This window comes from Nuphar pumila, chromosome 5, assembly GCF_984573655.1.
Source record: "Nuphar pumila chromosome 5, dmNupPumi1.hap1.1, whole genome shotgun sequence".
NCBI lineage: Eukaryota > Viridiplantae > Streptophyta > Magnoliopsida > Nymphaeales > Nymphaeaceae > Nuphar > Nuphar pumila.
In genome coordinates this window covers 95015732-95025310 of record NC_143253.1, presented here as the reverse complement: position 1 = coordinate 95025310, position 9579 = coordinate 95015732, and the positions used below count along the sequence as shown (strand labels likewise).

At 35.9% G+C, this 9579-nt stretch overlaps 1 protein-coding gene across 1 annotated transcript in view; it reads left to right on the top strand.

Annotated features, from left to right (window-relative positions):
* The first annotated feature begins 8875 nt into the window (after positions 1–8875).
* The window catches only part of LOC149837845 (vesicle-associated membrane protein 727-like), a 48480-nt gene continuing 47776 nt past the window's right edge, over positions 8876–9579 (top strand). Inside the window, exon 1 of the mRNA XM_090006221.1 lies at positions 8876–8996. The gene's annotated coding sequence lies outside the window, so the exon portion shown is untranslated. The remainder of the gene's footprint in view (positions 8997–9579) is intronic.

The window sequence follows — 9579 nt, the reverse complement described above, 5'->3', positions numbered from 1 at the left end:
GAGGTTAAATCTACTTGTAAAGATCTCAAAAATCCCAGACAATTAGTAGATTCCACCTGAATCTACTGTAATTTTTAGGAGAGGATCCGAATTTCCCACGGAGGTGATATTGGAAGCTTTTGTCTGCTAAAACAACAATTGGAAGTTCTGGAACTCGTGAAATCCCAGCTTGGGATTTAGTTTATTTGAGAGGGTTACGAAACCCAACTGAAATCCAAATTTTGGCATAAAAACAAAAACATGTAAACCCAATTACTCTAAAATTTACAAAATTTATTGGTGCAGAAACTCACATAAAATAACGCGTGGACTTTGCACAAAATCGAAATTCGATGAATTCTAAATCAACTACTAATAAAACGATATAAAATGAACAAAATGCATAATGAAATTGAACTAAGTACAATTTTTAAATATGAAATTATATAAAACATGAAAATAAAACTAAAACCATCACGAGGGGTGCATGACCTATTTTGATATTGGCCCTAGAAAAATGGGAGATTCGATCCAATCGATGGATGATTCCCATAATCCATATTGGCCTCAATGGGTAAGATGAATATCTTACCATATTTGCTTGATTTAAAACCAGATAAAGGGGGTTCTATGTGACGGTAAATCCACTTTCGGTCTGATTCCATAGCATTTATATAAAATAAAATTTAAAGATCTCTAGCCAATGGATTCCATAGGTGACCATCATACGGATTTTGGCAATAATTAATGAAAACCATGAAACAAAAGAATAGTAATTTACCTTGGTGGTCTCGGCTGCGGCAAATAGAGTTGGAGTCAAAGGCTGGAGATGGAGAGGCGATGATGCTGGAATCGACTGGAAGAGAAGGCTACAAGGTGGCTGGAGGTTGGCTGTAACCAAGAAGGTATGGTAGAGGCGACTGTAGGTAGGTGCTGCTGGAGGTAGAGATACCTTGCTGCTATGATGAAGCTGAAACACAAGGTGTTGGTGGTGGCGTTGAAGCTGCTACAAAGGGAGGATGATGACGGCTGCTGTGGAGACTGCAGCAAGAGGATTTGAATGGGATGGATACAGTTGCTTGGAGGTGCTGGAGCAGAGTTTGACGATGATGCTCCCAAGGCATGGCTGGACTCTTGATGAAGGTGAAGATGGCGTCAACTGAAGTCGGTGGTGCTGGTATGCCGCCACCTTGGTGTGGCTGGAGGTGCTGGTGTTGGAGGAAGGTTGGTTTAAGGCCCTGCAGGTGGTGCAACCAAGGAGGGTATGAAAGGGATTGAGCGAGAGAGAGATGCTGGAAGAGAGAGCTTGGGGATGAGCGTGTGATAGCCTTGGATTCAAGACTTAGGGAAAAATCAAAATTTCCCTAAGTTTTCAATGGAAAATCCTTAGTGAGAGGGGAGAGGTACGTGAGAGAGGTTCAGCCGTATGGGGGATTTCAACAGGTGATCCATGGGGAATAGTAAGAAAAAGTAGGTTTTTAAGGTGGCTGGACCAAGGAAAAAAGAAAGAAAGAAAGGAGGGAAAAGAAGAAGGAAAGAAAGGAAAGAGAAGGAAGAAGGGAAAATAAAAGAAAAGAGCAAGAAAGAAAAGGGAAAGGAAGAAAAGGAAGAGGGGCTGGAGAGGTTTACGTGAATGGGAAAGGAGATGGAAGAAAAGGAGAAGAAAAAGAAAGAAAGAAAGAAAAGAAAGAAGAAGAAGAAAGGAAGAAAAGAAAGAAAGAAGGAAAAGAATAAGGAAAAAAGGAAAGAAAATAAAGAAGAAAAAGGAAAGGAGAGGCAGAAAGAAAGGAAATGGAGAGGAAGAGAGGGGCTAGGGGGGTCGACCCCCTTGTGGGTCCCACCTAAAAAAAACTAAATAATAAATAAAAATAAAATAAAAAATGTAAAATAAAATAAAGTTTTCTTCTTTTATATATATAGATAAAAATTAAAAGACAAATGCAAATGGATGGGCCATCTCAAAGCGGGTCCAAATTCCACTTTTGAAATTCATTTTAATAATTAGAGGGGTAAAATAGTCTTTTTAGAAAATTTCCAGACGAAATGAGCTATTTTTGGCAGTTTTTGAAACGAGCTCGGATTTTGAAGTTCAATACCTCGTTGCAAAGCAAATCCAGTGTAGAATTTGAAAATTTGAGTTTGAAATAAATCCAAATTATTTTTCTTAAGAAAATATTTCCAAATTTAGAATCCCATGGGTAAAAATGTTAATTTTGGAAACCCAGGGTTTGAAATTGATTTCTAAAAACTTTTAAAATTCAATCTGGATTGAAATTTATAAAACTGGAGTTCTGGGCTTCGAAAATGAAATGAAATGTTATGAAATGCTAAGAAATGATATGAAATGATGAGGAATGATATGAAATATTGTGCGAAATGCTAACCCCGAATGAAGAAATTTGGATATTTGACTCTGATTGACAAATGTATCTTTCAAAAAGTGTTAAAATTGATAAAATTTGCAAAATGGTTGAAGAAATGGTTTTCAGGCCTTACCGAGCTAGAGTGACACTGGAAATTAGGGTCTGAGCTGAATTGAACTAAAATGAGCTGGGCTTTAGAGTTTCAGAACTCAAATGAACTGACCAGACACTGACTCAACTGACCTTTCCGACTAAATGTTCAAGAAAAGCTGCCATTTTTAGAGAAACAGTACAGAATGGTCACTGGAGTGAAGTGAATTACGAATCTGAGTTGGGTTTGAGCTAGAACAAAGATCAGTATTACTGACATAAACTAAAATCAAAGCTCGAACACTAGCTCAACTGACTGGATTTAGCTCAATTTCAGCTGAAAGAGCTGAAACGGGCTAAAATGGGCTCCTAGACACTTGGAAATGGTTTTGAACTAAAACTGGAGCACTTGAGCTCCTGGTGAGCTCAGGCTAGACTCAGGGGAGTATGACTGACTGACTCAGAGACAATTGACTTGGATTTAAGTGAGAAATGAGCTCGTTTCTGAAGAAATGATCCTATTTTGGCAAGAATGGTCAAAAATGAAAATGACCTTCTCACTGTGAGCTCAAATGAGCTTGAAATGACTGATATTCTAACTGTTCTGAACTGACCAATGAGCTTGGTTGACTTCGACTGACTGAGGTCCGGGATGTCCTAGGGGTAAAATGGTAATTTTCCTAATGAGAATGGGTAAAGTAGTAGTTTTTTGAAACTGACTCAGGATTGGGCTCCTACACTGACCTAACAGGGTTGGCACTGCACGAGGAGGGTTGTCTGAAATGAGTGTGGAAAATTTGGGGTGTTTACAGATGCCCCTCTTTGCTACTAAGTTGTCTTGAAGACGAGCTTAGTGGCAAAGAAAAACACACCAAATTTGTCTGGTGACAACCATTTGTTGTGGGACTCTTAATTCATCTCACTATTAAACTTGTATGATCTATATGGATTCATTGATGGATCAAGGCCATGACCAACCAAATTTGTTACTCAATATGAAAAACTAATACTTAATCCCAAGCTCATTACGTGGCAATGCCAAGACCAACTCTTCCTCATCTGACTTATCTTCTCCTTAACTAAATATGTTCATACATGGGTCGTTGGTTTGAAAACATCATATGAGGTTTGAAAATCCTTGAGAGAAACTATGTTGCCCACTCTCAATTTTGTGTACTGCAGTTAAATGATCAACTACATACACTTAAAAAAGGGTGAAAAAAATATTGATGAGCTTTTTCAAAAAGAAAAATCCACCACCCACCAGCTGGCCATGGCAAATAAACTTGTCCTAGATGAAGATTTGATTTTGTTTATTTTATAGGCACTTCCTTCTGATCGTAGCCTTCCAAGTGTCTGTTTTCACTCGTTCATATCTCATCTCCATAAATCAACTACATAGCTTGCTTCTATAACCGATTCCACTCTTGCTAATCATGATATTGCTCTAGAAGCAAACTTCAACTGGTGTTTCAACAATAATTTCAACAACAAATTTTGCCAATGATGTGACAAAAATTTGTAGTAGGGAGGTCATTTCAAGGGCTGCAGTCGTGGGCACCAAGGTGGATGGCCCTACAACCAGCAGAATACTCCAACAGTAACATGCCAATAGTGTGAAAAACCATATCACATGGCCCATCAGTGTTGCCAACTTTAGACAGAGATTTCTTCTTAACAGTCGCCCATGACCTATCATGCATTTGCATCATCTTATTCTAGTAAAGGCTGGTTTCCAGATTCAGGCGCTTCTTACCATATGATGCCATATTTGAATTCTCTATCTCTCCAATCTAGTTACCAAGGAAGTGATACAGTTAAAGTTGGTAATGAGACAAGTTTGCCTATAACTCATATCGATGATTTTTATTTTTTTAACGTTGAAACTAAATTTGCCTTACAAGATATATTACATGTTGCTGAATTCAAAAAACAACTATTATCTGTTGAAATATTTACCCAAGATAATAATATTGTTTTTGAGTTTCGCACGTCTAACTATTGTGTTAATGATTCAGTAATAAGAAAAGGAATTCTATGAGGAACGCCCACAAATGGATTATACCACGTACACCTTACTCCCAATAAAGAAACTCAAGTTGGAGAAGGAACAACTACTTCTCAGTGGCACTGTTGGTTGGGTCGCCCAACACTAAGGATCATTCAACAAGTTATTTCCAAATTTAGTTTGCTTTTTATTAATAGAGTTGATTCTAGAATTTGTGATGCCTGTGAAAGAGAGAAACACCATAAACTTTCCTTATCTAAAAGCATGCATAAGATTTCTTAACCTTTAGATATAATTTATTGTTGATGTGTGAGGGCCCACCCCAATTTCTGGTACTTAAGGTTTATGATATTATCTTAGCTTTGCGGATGAAATCTCTCGATTTACTTGGATATTTTTTAAGAAAAATAAATCTGATGTGACCACTATTTTTCAAAAGTTCAAAATACATGTTGAGAACATTGTTTACACAAAAATAAAAAGAATTTAAGGCCCGTGGTCAATTTCTTGCAAAATCTATGATTAGGCATCATATTTCATATTCACACACAAGAAAATAATGGATCAGCTGAGCACAAACATTGACATATTGTCGAAACCAGATTCTCTATCATGGATCATGCCTATGTCCCGACCCAGTTTGACCCTACACTTTTTTCACTATCGTATATTTAATAAACCATTTACCCACAACCAACCTTAGTCGTAAGTCTTCTTTTGAATTTTTTTTTCATCAAACACCAATCTACATTTTTTTTTTAAATTTTATGGTTGTGCTTGCTATCCGTACCTACAACCTTATCAAGCCCACAAATTAGACTATGAGTCCTCACATCACATTTTCCTTGGCTATAGTCCTTAATCACCATGGCTAACTTTGCCTAAATCCCATAACTCAAAAAGTCCTTTTATCTGGTCATATCATTTTTTATGAAGATTCCTTTTCATTTCAAACTCAACAACCTATTCCTCCCAAACAACCAACTCAATTGGCCACTCCTTTTATTCATTATCATCCCACCACCTCCCAGTCGGGAGTCCAACTTTCCTACCTCTCCTGCTACTGCTCCAAATCCCTCTTCATGCTCATCTAGTTCTTCTGTGACTCCTCTCTCAGCTGACATGGGGACCACTCTCCCACTTGTCCCTCCTATCCTAACTGCACCTACCCCTTCTCCTCCTCGTCCCCCACCATACATTCGGCATATGGTTACTTGTGTGCAGGATAGGACCCTTAAACCCAAACTCTTCCACCAAGTATCCTCTACTCATTGCTCTTATTACTGAGCTATTTACCAACCTTGAACTTACCTCTTTCAAACAATCTCAATCCCAAGCTAATTGGTGTGATGCCATGCAAACAAAGCTTTTAACCCTTCTCAAAAATAAAACTTAGACTCTTGTCCCTCAGCTCTATCTTAGAATCATATTGGATGTAAGCATATTTAACGTATCAAGCGAAAGGCTAATTGATTTCTTGAACGATACAAAGTTCGTCATGTTGCCAAAGGTTTTCATCAGGAAGAAGATATTTACTATGAAATTTTTAGTCTTGTTGTCAAACCTCCTACCATCCGTGTTGTTCTCATTGTGGCCCTCCGGCAACGTTGGCCTATCCATCAATTTTATGTTCAGAATGTTTTTCTATATTGATCTATTAATGATGATGTTTAGATGGAGGAGCCACTAGCATTTTTAGATACTCGGCTTCCCCACCATGTGTATAAGCTTGATCAAACTCTTTATGGGCTTAAACAAGTCCCTAGGGCATGGTACCAATATCTTAGTAATGCACTTATGCAAATGGTTTTGTTGAATCTAGGGTAGATGCTTCACTATTTATTTTGCATAGACCTAATTTAATTGTTTACATCTTGGTCTATGTTGATGACATTCTTTTTACAAGCACAGTTTTGCCTTAAAGGATCTTAGGCCACTGCTTTACTTCTTGGGCATCAAAGTCGTTCACACCATAATCGATCTCTTTCTCTCGCAATGTAAATATGTTCTTGACATTCTAAATCGGACATCCATGCTTGGTGCTAAGCCAATCAGCACTCCTATGGCTCCATTGCCCAACATCTGCATTCCACTTTAAACCATAGTGACAAGTAGCAGTTTTTTTTTAGAAACCACAAAAAATGATAAATTACTTAGCTAATAAAGAATGTAAATAGTAGTAAATACTGCTAAAAGATCTTTTTTATTGTTATTTTTGAATTGGTTTTATGTTTAAAAATTTCCATATTTTGTCAAAAAACATAAATAATAAAAAACAATAAAAAATGTTAGGCATTATTCACCATTCTAAACAATTTGTCACTATGCTTCAAACATTCTGGGGTCCACAAAAGGTGGTTCCTAGTGCCCAAATGTGATGCCAACTAGAGTTAGGAAATGAGACCGCTCATCGAGATACGATCCAACTTATTTAGGTGAATGAGCCAAGCATAAACATGACAAGCTCGACTCGTATAAACTCAACTTATATATTATATATTATATATATATATAATATATTTTATACATATATAATATATATTTTATACATGTTATATATTACATATATTTTGTATATATTATATCTATTTTACATATTATCAAACATAAAAATACTTATTTTTTTTAAATGAGGCAACTCATGATCAACTTGCGAAGCCCAGACTCTAATCAGCTCATGACAAGTTCCCGAGCCGATCCCGAGCAAGGATGTACCCTTAGGGTGTGTTTGATTGCATGTAAAGTGAGAAACCACGACAATCAAACATTGGATGCGCAAAACAGTGATTCACCGTTCCACCCCCTGGTTACACTGAGAACGGGGATGGGGAAACACAAATTATTAAAAAAAATGTCGGAGGGAAGATGTTCTACCCCCAAACATCTCTCTCACCCCTATGCAGAGGTCGGGTGGCAAGAGGTTGGTGACGACACCTTGGTCTCTCTCTCGCTCCTCCTTTTCTTATTTCTTCAGCCTCTCTCTCTTTCTCTCTCTCTCTCTCTTATTTCTTATTAGGGCTTCGATTAAGGTTTTGAATAAGAAATTTCTTTGATTAGGGTTTTGATTCAAATCTTTTTTATTAGGTTTTTTTATATTTAGTTTGATTAGGGGTTTTCTTTGATATGGCTTTGAATCAAATATCTTTAATTAGGGCTTTTGATATTTAATTTGATTAAGACTTTATCTTTGACTTGAGTAAGTTTTTTTTTAAATTTTCTTTTATTAAAGCTTTGAATTCAATTTCTTAAATTAGGGCTTACATAGTTTATTTGATTAGGACTTTTCTTTTCTTTGATTAGTTTTTTTTTTTGGTTTTCTTTAATTAGGATTTTGAATAAATTTTCTTTAATTAGAGCTTTTTATAGTTAGTTTGATTAACGTTTTTTTTTTTCTATTTGATTAGGGTCATTTTTCTTTGATTGGGGTTTTTTATATTTAATTTTATGATTTAGTTTTCTTGTAGTTTAGAGTTTTGTGTTTTTTTTTTATGATTTATTTTATTGCATTTTAGAGTTTTATGATTTATTTATGGTTTTTGTATTTGTATATAATAGAATATGAATTCTTATTTTTCTTAAATTACTTAAATTTTAAATAATTTTTGGTACTTGGATCCATTTTGAGATCCACATTCAGAGATAGAATATATAAATTATTGATAAACTTTTATAATTAGATCCAATATGACACCAATTAAAACATTTATATATAAAAAAATATCAATTCATATTTTTCTCAAATTACCTAAATTTTGAACATTTTGTTGGCATTTAGATCCAATCCGAGATTCATATCTAGGGCTAACATCCATAATACACATGTTAAAACCAATGTCATTAGTGTCAGTATCAACCTTGAGTCGTTTGGCCAGCGATTCAGGTGAATCGGCCAATACCGATTCTCAAGTGAATCGGCTAAAAAACAATTAAAAAATATTTCATGTCAACCAAAATGTGATACATGTTAAAACTATTAAAATAATATTAAAAAATAACTTTAAGCATTTTTTATATTTATTAAAAACTAGCTGATTCAGGTTAGTATCATATCTATTTTGGGTTGATACGGTCAGTATCGGCCGATACTAACAACATTGGTTAAAACACACATATGGTAGGGCGGATTGAATCGTAAGATTAAAAAGGAAGTTATTCAACCTATTATCCATTTGTGTCCAAGATGTTAGCACAACGTAAAAATAAAACACCGGTTACAACACAACTTCATGTGGGGTCGAAACAAACGCTGACAAACATAACATGTGTTCTGTCTGTTATGTTCTGCTCTTCCGTTCAATATAGGAGTCAAACACAGAACGAGCCGATACCGAACAACCCTAGACCCGATCCACCATCGATTTTCAAAACCGACGGTCAATGACTATGATCGTCATTATGGAAAGATCACGACGTCATTTTAGGGAACGCAGGCATGTTGGCGTGTTTTTCAAATCGTCTTCGATCCAACCGACTTTCTGGTAAAAGGGTGAACTCTCTCTCTCTCAAACCCGAAGCAATCGAAAGGAAGGGGATAAGCGACCTAAGGTTTTCTCATGGTACGGACATATTGATCTCCTTGATTCTCTGATTCCAGAAAATCGTGATTTCCGATCCCTGAATTCGTGCTCTCGTGCGTCAATTTCGCGTTCTTTCGGGACTTTTCCCGACCTAGGGTTTCAGTTTTCGGTATAATTCACTGCCTTGGTTCCATTTGGATGGATTTCTTTCCTCTAGATTTTCTTATTCGCGCCTCGTTAGATCTGTCGTTTAGGGCAAAAATTCTGTCTTTGATCTTTTGTATAAGCTTCGTCAAGGAGATTTAAGGTTCGAGGTTTCTTTCTTCAAATTGAAAAAGAAAATTCTATCTGATTTGTTGTTCTCAAAGTGACAATCTGATTGATAAAGATGATTTTGATGTTTTTTTTGTATCGAAAATTTTGCAGTACTTATTTGGTTCATCTTATTTAAAAGTCTCTTCTTTTCTAGCTTGCTTTCCTTTTTTTTCCCCTGAATTTAGATGTTAGTTATTCCTGTGTTTTTCATATGATTTGGACTTTTTTGTTGATCAGTATGTATTTTATTTTTGTTTAGTTAATCCACCCTTAATTCTATTAGCTTCTCTAATATGAAACACTCTAC